Raw genomic sequence first — 12,068 nt, 5'->3', positions numbered from 1 at the left:
AAGCCTCTCCCTGGTTCACATGACAATAAAGAGAGTGAGGGAGAAGCACATTCTGACTTGTAAGATTCTGTTATTAAAGCTGTTCCAATAAAAATAGTTTTAGACCTCTGTAGCATTAGTTCTGTCTGATCTACCTAGTAGTCCTGAAACATGTCTGAAACATGAAACAAAAGAGGCAACAGAGTCAAATAAGGATCACCTATGGGGATAATAAGTTTCATGCCAGTATAGTCTTCCACCTGTTTAAATGTAGGTGATTAGCACAGCCATGGAAAGAGGCATTTTTCAATTGTGACAACAATAATCCAGATTAAATCTGTACTATTGATTTTGGGTAGCATATATACTTAATTATGTTCAAATAACAGATGCAAATTTATAACTTATGTACGTTTATTTACTTTTATAACTTTTTAAAGAAAATAAAAAGCAATAGGATGCAATTTATTGCAAATTATTGGAGAAAAAACTATATGTATAGACACATGAGTTTATCAGAAATATGCATGCTTGACTTCTATTAAAAATGAAAAAATCAATAGGCTGTTGTGAATTTTTGCTAATTTTGATGATTTTTGCAAAAAAAAAAAAAGATACTCTATTCCTTGCTCTGCAAAGCATGTACAATGAGAATGTACATTAATAAAGTTAGATGCAGTATTTTAAACTTCCACTGCTTTCAGGGAGAGATAGAAGCATTTAGTTTTTCTTTTGAGCAACTCCAAATCCGAGAAGTTTTGCTTTTTCATGAAAGTTTTCAGTAATTTGAGAAGTGAGAAGTAAATAGTAACATTGAAATATATCACTATCAAATATGCCTGTGAAAAACAGTGAACTGAATTTGTACGGCTATTTTCTTTTTTGTAAACTACTGAGGTTGTTATTCCACCAGGAGTTTCCTACTTCTGTCTCATTTCCACCTTTACTTTTGCCTTGAATGAAGCTTTCCCAGAATGGTGATTTTTTTTATCTAAGGATACTTTGAAAGTGGAGAGATTTCAATGAATTGAAAGATTCTGAAATAGAAACTGAAATGGAAACTGAAGGATTTTGAAATAGTTCCGACTGACTATAAAATTCTGACTACTCAGGCTTTTTTTTGTGATTTGTATACTTGAAGATAAATTCCTGGAAAATTATTTTATTTTAAGCAGTCCTCACCTTACAAACAAAAATGGGACTGAATCTTGATCATTGAGTGAAACAGTAGTTCAATGCGATGTGAAATGACCACTTGGCTCAATAACCACAGTCTTGGCACTCCTGGTTGCACTCGTTAAGTGAGAAATTTGAGTCATTAAATGGACAGTCCCATGTAAGGAATATGGGGTGCCTCAATGTGGTGGAGGAATAGGAATGTGCATTTAACTATTTCTGATTGTCCATTTTAATAACTGCTTTTTAATTTCATTTTTTTGTTTTAATTTCATTTTTGTATTCCAGATGGATATACAAAATGCAAATTTTGTGTCTCTTTTTGATCTCTTACTTTAGAGATTTATTCTTAATCCAAGGTGAATTATTCACCTTACCATTACTTTTCAGATTAGGTTGATTTCACCTTTTTCTTTTCTTTTCTTCTAATGTACCAATTTTTCTAGTTCTGGCTGGACATTTAAAAACAACTGTAATCCTGTGTTTATTATAGGTCTTTAAACACCAAGATTATATCTTGCATCTTCTGTTGGACATATCCCTGGCCATATCATGATGCCAGCTGTGAAGCAGTACTGGAATATTAGCACGTTGCAAACACCGAAAAACACCACTTCCTCTGCACTCTCATGAAACCAGCTTCTTTTTCTGTTTTCAGCACCAACTTGGAACACACGCTTCTCCTGTGTGCTGGGTTTAGATCAACAAAACTGTTTGCCATGCCCCCATTTCTCAGCTTGTATTTATGTCATCCTGCCAGTCCAAGAACAAGACCCTAGAATGAAGAAAAGCACAAAAATATAGATGTGCATGGCTATCTTGGTGATATTATTTGTTTGGTGGTGCGAGATACTTTTTCATTTCTTGATTTCTCCCAGTATTGGAAGCCCTGGGTGAGAGAAACTTCAGGTAAATAATATGGAATCTCCAAATGTAAAGTAGAAGAAATATGGATTGGTTTCTTAGCTGCATTTTGTATCTGCTTACACAGTTTAATCTCATATCATAATCCAGAATCCACTGCAACAGCTATTAAGTTTATTTTCATGACCATTGCAAAACAGAGGTCAAGTGTAAAAAGCAGAAACAAAGCAATTCAATGAAAAGTATTAAGAAACTTTATTTATTTATGATACATCCAAGACCCAGAAGCAGAAAAGGGGAAAAAAGTGTTGCTTGCAATGCTTATATTCATTAGGAAACATGCCAAAAGTTGAGCTGAGGCTCTCCAGCATTCTGTTTCATTTACAAATTACTTTAAGTTTTCTATGCCTGAAGCCTGTCAGGTCCCTCTCAGATCTATCTTGTCTCTTCACCCTTCTTCCCTTGTTGAAGGCAGATTTTAGGATTTTGTGTTTTCTATTCAAGATGATATGCTTTGAACCAGATTTCACCTGCAACCTTCAAGGAACTGAAAAAAACAGAAAATAAGATTCTCTTCATTGCCATGAGAGTTAAGTCCTACTTAGAAAAAGCATGCCTCAGATTCAAGCAGAGAAGTGAATTCAAGTGCAGTAAATTGAGGACAGAGAGAGTGGCCCAAAAATCTCTCGGTGAGTGATACTTCTTTTAGGTATTTGACATGTCTTGACAGTTATCTCTAGCTTGCATTGATGCTTTATATGGGTTATCATAAAGTAGCACTTTATCCAAGCACCCAAATTTCATATGGAAGGCTCTTTGATGTTAACTAATAACTAATTATTCAATACTAACTTTATGAAAAATGCATGTGATAGAACATATGCTTAATAACTAGCATCTCTCTCTTTCTGATATTAGGCTTATTTTTATTCTTTTAATGGATCCAGAATCTTTGTTCTCATTAACAGCTTCATACTTTGCACACCAGATCGCTTTTGAAGCCTCTACCCATTGGACAATGTTCAGTTGACATATTCACATGTATATAAGTATGTCTATATCATTGCATGTTCACCTTTCCCATGTCCTTAAGAGCAAAGCCATGCAGATCCTTCATTTGACTTGCTGTTTGGCTAATCTTTATAAATTGAATGTTTCCTAGATCCCCAACTCCTCTTCTGACCTGATAGTCTTTGCAGTCCGATACTTACTGCACAATGTCAGCCAAGCCAGTGAACAGGGCTTTTGATTGATATTCAATACCGTGCTTGGCACACATGGATTTCACCAAAGGAGCCACCTTCCAAAAGTTGTGCCGAGGCATCGTAGGGAAGAGACTATAAGCAGAAAGGAAGGCAAAGAACTTGTGATTTTTTACTATCTTTTTGTCTTATTCGAACTATGAAGCAGTTTCTCACTGATAGCTTAAAATCTTTCTTATCGCCCTAAATCAGTACTCACTGGTGCTCAATTTGAAAATTCAGGTGCCCCGTTACCCAGTCATTGAAAAAAGATTGATTCACATTGCATGTTGCCTGGAGCTGGAAGAAGAAAGAAAAACAAGTTTTAATCCAGACATACTGTGAATGAAGAAAGAACAAGCAAATGTCCATGATTTATATTTATATTTGTCCATGATTTATATTTATATTCATGTTGGTTTGTATGTATGTATGTATCGGTGTATAGCTAGTATTTCTAGACAAATATATTGAATTTTGGAAATCTTAAATTATATTACCCTAATAGTAGAGTTTAAATACTCATTTCTTTTATGTACACTGAGAGCATATGCACCAAGACAAATTCCTTGTGTGTCCAATCACACTTGGTCAATAAAAAATTCTATTCTATTCTATTCTATTCTATTCTATTCTATTCTATTCTATTCTATTCTATTCTATTCTATTCTATTCTATTCTATTCTATTCTATTCTATTCATTTGGTATCAAATATGATAGTCTTCAGTGTACAGTTTTGAAAACATGGAGAATTAAAATGTACTTCTAGTAATATATTTATTTTTCATTTTGTGAAACAATACTTTTCACATATGCAAATTATAGTTGATCCTGTGGTAATTGAATTATTATGGATCTGTGAATTATTGTCATATAATAAAATTACACAGACAAGCTAAAGTTTAATCATATACAGCCAACAATTTTATCTTTGAGATCTCTGTTACAGAGGTGGGTTTCAGCAGGTTCCGACCAGTTCTGGAGAACCAGTAGTGGAAATTTTGAGTAGTTCAGAGAACTGGTAAATACCACCTTTGACTGACCCCTCCCCATCTATTCTCTGCTTCCCAAGTCCCAGCTGATCGGGAGGAAATGAGGATTTTGCAGTAACCTTCACCCGGAGTGGGGAGGGAATGGAGATTTTACACTATCCTTCCCCTGCCACGCACACCAAGCCATGCACCAAGTCATGCCATGCCCACCAAGCCACACCCACAGAACCACTGGTAAAAAGTATTAAATTCCACCACTGCTCTGTTACCTGTGTAGAGAACCAATCCATGTTTTTATCATGATCAATGTACATAGGAAGATGACTCATCTGTGTTATCCATGTAAATAGGATACTCTCCAGAACACTAAGAGACAGAAATGAAGCAAAGTCAGGCAAATGAGGCAAAGTGAAACTATACACAAATAAGCTGTTAAGTAGAATAGTGGGAAAAATTTATTGGTTTGTTTGTTAGGCTTAGAATGCAAGTCATTTACTAGACCTAATGATGCCTTTCTATGGAAACCAATTCATTTCTAACACTCCCCCAGTGACAATGAGTCAGATCCAAACCAAAGATCAGGACCCTCAATCTTTCTGAGTTAATGGACAAATTTGGAAGGTTGACCAGATACCATGAAAACTGATCCCTACAGAATGGCTTGGCTATATCCCAGATAGCTATATAATGACATATGGTGACATATGATCCTCTTCGAGGAAGGCAAATTGGTGAGGTTGTTATTACTACTCCCTCCAGCCCTTTACGATACTCTTTATCATTTTTAAAAGACTGTATAAACTCAACTTAAAGAAATAAAAGAGAATAGAAAGAATAAAAAGTGCAAGAAAAGTAAGAATATAATAAAGAGAAAAGAAATACATAAAGAGGTTACTTCCAACCTTCATCACAATGTATAAACAAATTTAATAACTCTTCACCTTTTGTAAAATCACAAACATTTATCTCTTCATTCCATATCTTATCGATAAACAAATCGATAAAACATTATCCTTTTCAGTTCAGTGTCAGCAGAAAGTCCAAAAAGGATAGCTTATCTTATAATTTATCTTATTTTAATATTGATCAAATAAACCAACTTTATATTCCTTCCTTTTACTTAATCTTTAGCTCAGAATTCCCCAACTTTTCTGGCTTTGTGGACCAGCGGAGGGGTGGGGAGGGGATGGTTCTGCATGAGTGGCCAGCAAGTTCATGCACGCACTCATCCACTGCTCGCACAGGTGGGGATGCATGCATGCATGAACACTTGCCTACCACTTCCATGGCCCCGTTCCGAACAGCTCAAGGCCCAGATGGGGAATCCTGCTTTAGCTCATTCAAATATTGCAATAATATTTTATTTCTCTTCATTTCTTTTTGTCCTATCACACAAAATTATTCAAGGTTTTAACAAGACTCATCTTAAATTCCAGCTGGAAAAGCGTATCCAGTTCATTGTCTTGGTTTGTCATTTGTTTTTCATTTTTAAAATTTAAAACCTCAGCCAGCTTCTTTTGAAGATCCAGTGCAACTTCCTTTCCTAAATTATTCTCTTAGCCTATCAGTTATAAATCCAGTTTCAATATTGTCTCCAACTTGTCAAAATTTGTTCTGAAAATGACATTTCTTCGATAACATCCTTTGAATATAGTCTCTCCATTAAAGCATAATCATTACTTATTTTTTTGTGTGTAAATATTTTTTATTTATTTTTTCAAATTTAAACATAAAAACATAACTTTCAAGAGCAAAAATCTCGATCCGGTCATAGATGGTTACCACGCTTACGTTTCTTTCACAAGCTCAATTCACAATTTCCATTACATCTTTTATAAATAAGCAAAAAAAAAAAGGAAAAAAAGAAGATAAAAAAGAAATTCAAAACTTAAGAAAAAACCAATTTTACCTCAAATTTAACTTTCATCTATATAAATCCATTATATCTATCCAAAATTAGTTTCAAATTCACTTTCACTCATTTTTACATCTGCATAACAATTCTAAACATATCTTTATTCTTCTTTACCTTATATCTTATACAAGTCATATCAAAATAATTTTTACAATATTCTAACCTCTTGTTAAGTGTTTACCTTACAATTTTATCACCATTTATTCTTAGTTTCAATTCAATACCACTCCATTTTTATTATATTTTATAAAACAACATTTTATCTAATTTTAATCCTTTGACCCTTATCCTCAAATCAGTTTACCTTAGTTTTTTTTTTCCTCCCAGTTTACATATTACACAGATTTCTCTCAAAGGCATATTTTATTTACTCCAATTTCTAATATATTTTCCACTATATCTCCCTCTAATATTTAACTATCTTCCAGCTTATTCTATTTGATTAATTCTCACCTTGATCCCCTCTAAAACACCAACTATTTAGTTGATTTTAGAATAGTTCCTCAATCTTCTCCAACTCTCCTCCTATTTGTTTGACTGTTTCCTCCTTAACTCCCTCCATTGTTTGGCTGATTTCCAGCATAGTCTCCTCCAACTCTCCTATTTGTTTGGCTGTTTCCAGCATTTTGAATTAATTTCCAACGTATTTCCACCGAGTCTCAAACTCTTATCTAGTTGGTATCCATCCCACACATTTTAACTGTAATATAATTATCTGTTTTATATCATTTTTCCATCCTGCTCTTTCAATTTAAATCTCAGTATATTTCATAATAGTCATCATTTCCAACTTATATTATCTTAATTCAAGACTAATCATTAGCATCTGTGTATCTTGTATTTTGTTCAATCGATCCTTATTCATCAGTTTAACATTTGTTTGCAAATTAAAATTAAAACGTATTACATCAAACAGTACATTTTCTTAAAATTTTCCTGTCTCAAAATATATTCTTCTTTATTATTTTTATCCCCTTGATATCATCCTCTATTTTAATAGCCACCTCTTATTTTCTATTTTTATTATTTCACAACCCTTCCTGTTTTTATCCAAAAATCATATATACCTAGGTTTTTAAACTTTATCATATATACATAAGCTTTTAAACTTTACATTTCAGTTAGTCACATGTAAATTTATCCACTTTAATTCTTCCTTTTCTTCCTTTTCCTCTCTGTCCAAAGTGCTCTATTTCAAGGTTCATCAATTCAAAGTAAAGAATTTCTGTATGTCCCTTTAAAACTTTTAAAATGTCTGATCCAAGTGTAGTGCATCAGCTTCCTGTCTTTGTTAACTACGCCACACCTAGTTTTGTCAGTCTCCATTGTTAAAATCCAAAATGTTCTTTCTTTCTTCTTTCTTCTTTCTTAAAATCATCTGGGACAGAGTAGGAATCTCCAAAATTCTTATATCCAATATTAATTTCAAGTAATCCAAGGTAAAAAGCCAATTAACATGTTTCTTTTCCACCCAGAAAGGGAAATCTCTTTAATCCACTTCTCTCTTTAATCACTGCAGACTCCATGGTTATTTTGTAGCCATCCATCTCTATCTTCATTAGCTTCATTTTCTTTTAGAGGCATTAATTCTCAGGAATATCCATTTCTCCTCTCCACTTCAGTTAAAGGCATAGTCAAATTTCAGAAATTTATTAATACCAAATCATCTAGTTTAAGTTTACTGCAACAAAATTCAATTTGGGTCTTTTACCCATTTTTTTTTCTTTTCAATCTTTAAGCCCTGCAGTCCAACAGCCGCTTTTAATTTTGGGGTCTTATTTTCCAATAATTCCAAATAGGTACGTTATTGCCTGGGTTGATGTCACTCACCCGGCTTCTTGATTTTTGCTCTTTCTTCATCTTCTTCCTCCAGCACAATCCTTGTTCCCGGTTGCCGCAGTTTCAGGACAACCACCATGGCTGCCATCTTGCTGCCGCCGGTGTGAAGGAGAAGCCTCCGGCCCCAAGGAATCCCCCATTCCTCTTGGCCGCCCAAGGTGTTACTTCTTGTCCCCCTGTCCCTACAAGACAGGGGAGGTCCGCAGACCTATCAGCGGCAGCTTAGCAGAGGGGATTTGGCAGGGCTCAGCGGAGCTCGCCATTTCCCTGTCTGTGTCCCCGCGGCGCCAACCAGAAGTCTCTCCGCATAATGACCCTCTGTCATGGACCGATCATTCCCTCCTTAGACTCGACTTTTCCTCCGCCATCCCCCGTTGCAGGGGTGTGGAACCAGTAAGATGGTTCCGCCCCAGGAGCCTGATGGAACCCGAAAGTTTCCTGATGGAGCTTGGGTCATTTCCCACCTCCTTAGCCCACGATTCATCTGAGACCCTTGTCGCGGCCTGGGAACAGGCTGCGGTGGGGGCCCTGGATCGAATCGCGCCTTTGCAGCCTCTGATCCGACGCAGATCCCGGGCGGCTCCTTGGTTTACTACGGAGCTCAGGGAAATGAAGCGTCGGAAAAGATGCCTGGAGGGTGGTTGGAGATCCTCCCGATCCGAGTCCGACCGAACACAACTAAGAACCCATATTAGGTCTTATCTTGTGGTGATGGAAGTAGCGAAACGTAACTATTTCGCCACTCTCATTGCATCTGCAGAAAATCGCCCAGCAGCCCTGTTTAGAGTGACCCGCTCCCTCCTTAATCAGGGAGCGAGGGAGGACCCCTTACAGGGCCGTGCTGAGGACTTTGCACAGTTTCTGCAAGATAAAATCACTCAGATTCAGACCGGGTTGGACTCTGACTGGACAGAGTCCGTTGAGGTGACAGGGCCTAGTCTCGGTGGAGACATCTGGGTTGAGTTTGAGCCTGTTTCATTGGATGACGTGGACAGGATTATGGGTAGGCTGGGGTCTTCCACATGTTTACTGGACCCTTGTCCCTCCTGGCTTGTTTCGGCAGCCAGGGAGGTGACTGGAGACTGGATCCAGGCTATTGTCAACGCTTCACTAAAGGAAGGGGTCTTTCCCGCTGCGCTTAAAGAGGCGGTGGTTCGACCCCTCCTTAAGAAGCCTAACCTGGATCCTGACGTACTTAACAACTACCGTCCAGTCTCCAACCTTCGCTTTTTAGTGAAGGTTGTTGAGTCCGTGGTGGCACAGCAATTCCCTCAATTCCTGGAGGAAACTGACTACCTGGATCCTTACCAATCTGGTTTCAGGCATGGCCACAGCACGGAAACGGCATTGGTTGTCCTAGTAAATGATCTCTGGGGGGCCAGGGATGGGGGTTGCTCCTCCATCCTGGTCCTTCTTGACCTCTCAGCGGCATTCGATACCATCAACCATGGTATCCTGCTGCAGCGGCTCAGGGGGATAGGGTTAGGAGGCACTGTTTTACAGTGGTTCTCCTCCTATCTCTCGGGCCGTCTGCAGTCTGTTTGGGCGGGGGGTCAGGGATCCTCCCAGAGGCCTCTCACTTGTGGGGTGCCTCAGGGCTCGGTTCTCTCTCCTCTGCTCTTTAATATCTATATGAAACCGCTGGGTGAGATCATCCGTGGTTTTGGGGTGAGGTATCATCAATATGCTGATGATACCCAGCTTTACAACTCCACCCCTGACCACCCTAGGGATGCCCTTTCCGTGATGTCCCACTGCCTGGAAGCGGTGCGGGTTTGGATGGGGAGGAACAGGCTTAGACTCAACCCTTCCAAGACTGAGTGGCTGTGGATGCCGGCATCCCGGGATCTGGAGGTTCCATCCTTAATGATCGAAGATGAAACCCTTGCTCCCTCCGACAGGGTCCGCAACTTGGGTGTCCTCCTGGATTCTCGGCTGTCTTTAGATGACCATCTGATGGCCGTAACCAGGGGGGCCTTCGCACAGGTCCGTCTTGTGCGCCAGTTGCGCCTGTTCCTAGACCGGGATGCCCTCGCCACGGTCACTCACGCCCTTGTTACCTCTAGGTTGGACTACTGTAACACCCTCTACATGGGGCTGCCCTTGGGATGTGTCCGGAGGCTTCAGCTAGTCCAAAATGCAACCGCGCGGGTAGTTACGGGGGCGTCTAGATACTCCCGTGTAACACCTCTCCTGCATGAGCTGCACTGGCTACCAGTGGCACTCCGGATACGCTTCAAGGTGCTGGTGCTCACCTATAAAGCCCTTCATGGCTTAGGCCCGGGGTACTTGCAGGACCGTCTCCAGCCGTTCTCCCATCGTCCTGTGCGCTCTCACAGAGTCGGCCTCCTCAGGGTGCCGTCGGCCAAACAATGTCGGCTGACGACCCCCAGGGGGAGGGCGTTCTCTGTGGGAGCCCCGACCCTCTGGAATGGATTGCCCACTGAGCTCAGGACAGCCCCCGACCTTCTTTCCTTCCGTCGCGAGCTGAAGACGTGGCTCTTCCGCCAATTAAACTGATCCGTTTGGGGGTACACTGGTATAATTTTAAATCATTTTTAATTGGGTTACTGATTTTAATTTGGTATTGTATTGTGATTTGTATTGAAGTTGTCATTTTGTAAGCCGCCTTGAGTCCCTAGGGAGAAAGGCGGCATATAAATCGCAATAAATAAATAAATAAATAAATAAATAAATAAATAAATAAATAAATCATTACTTATTATAATTACTAGTTCCTAATTCAGTTCTACAAAAGTCTCCTTCAGTGTTTTTATTTTGATAACATTTTTTACTATCTTGCAGGCCTGTATATCTCTCCTCTACTTAAAATCTTTCTTCCCCTCTTCTGTCAAGTTTTTGAAATCATGAAATTATTTATCTATGTTATGTTCTGTAAAACCAAAACAGGGTCTATTTCCCATAAAGAAGCTGTGTCATGCCTGGAAGCCATATTACCTGTGTGCCTTGAGGATCCAGGCCTGCCACAATCATACCGTGGGGAGCTTGGAGGGGGGGTTGCATGAGTGAAGTAGAGATACCCATAACAAACTTCTCTAAGAGAAGTTCAAGGCCATGGTGTCTGGCAGCTGTGCAAAGGAGAAATTGGAGGATGTCTTCTGTTCAGGAAAGTACTGATTGGAGCTGTGTGGACATGTGGGAGATGCGGGCAAGGTCTTGAATGCTCTTGTGGGTGAGGAAAACCCGGAAGCTTTCAGATTCGGGTTTTCCCAGATGTGCCAATATGACATTTCTAATAAAAGTTAGCATTGAGGAACTTCAAGCCTCGGAGTTTGATTTCGTTGGGGGTGTTACTTGGAACCCTGACAAGCTGTTTGTACTTAGTTTATAATTAATTCCAAAATATTAGTGCAAAAGTTATAATATTCCAATTTTATCTGGACCTTTAGTCCATCTGTAACTTTCTAAGATCAAAATCATTTTTAACTTTTGGTTGATTATTTTAGATTCTTTAAATTCTTAAGCTTATCATTAAAACTTTCTTCTGTTCCGTATGAAAGGCAAATTTATCTAACATTTTCAAACTTGTCATTCTAATAGCTTAGAATTAGTTAATCAGCAATTTCTGAAAGCAATTAGAAAGTACTGTTTGCAAACTTAGTATCCTTTGAAAATCTCTGCTGCTATTGGGAGAAAGTTGGCTAGTCCCTATTGTCTCCCTGTGCTCAAATCCTTGGAAAATGGCTGCCCTTTGAAGCAGGCAATTCAATATGGCACTTAGAACTGAGGGCTGCTTCATTTCATGGAGTTACACCCAAGTGGCACTTCATCTAATGTTCAGTCAAAATAAAGAACCTCTTTGATGCTTTGCATATATGTGGTGGTTGATTCACATATTCAGATTGTAAAATGATCTTTGCTGCAGTCAGTAAGTGATGAATGCATGGTGTGCCAGTCCTCAACAGAAAGAAAATGAGTTTGGGTCAGGGGTGGATTCTACCTACTTTTACTACCGGTTCGCATTGTGCCCGTGCGCACACACTCACTTCGCTCCCACACGCACATGCTTTTCTGTGCATGCTCAGAACCACATGCGCAGA

General features: G+C 38.9%; 1 long non-coding RNA gene and 1 pseudogene across 2 annotated transcripts in view; one reads left to right on the top strand and one right to left on the bottom strand.

The window, feature by feature from the left end:
- LOC148116515 (uncharacterized) overlaps positions 1-12,068 on the top strand; it is a 117,778-nt gene that overhangs the window by 86,374 nt on the left and 19,336 nt on the right. The gene's annotated exons all lie outside the window — the stretch shown is intronic.
- The window catches only part of LOC148116514 (acyl-CoA (8-3)-desaturase-like), a 55,790-nt pseudogene continuing 45,314 nt past the window's right edge, over positions 1,593-12,068 (bottom strand). Inside the window, exons 9-12 of the transcript XR_015731593.1 lie at positions 4,523-4,619; positions 3,481-3,560; positions 3,231-3,356; positions 1,593-2,566 (exon numbers count right to left, since the gene is read on the bottom strand). The product of XR_015731593.1 is annotated as an acyl-CoA (8-3)-desaturase-like (transcript). The remainder of the gene's footprint in view (positions 2,567-3,230; positions 3,357-3,480; positions 3,561-4,522; positions 4,620-12,068) is intronic.

Source organism: Pantherophis guttatus, chromosome 1, assembly GCF_059756535.1.
Source record: "Pantherophis guttatus breed Tessera chromosome 1, ASM5975653v1, whole genome shotgun sequence".
In the NCBI taxonomy this organism is placed as follows: domain Eukaryota; kingdom Metazoa; phylum Chordata; class Lepidosauria; order Squamata; family Colubridae; genus Pantherophis; species Pantherophis guttatus.
This window is presented reverse-complemented; position numbering and strand designations above follow the sequence as displayed.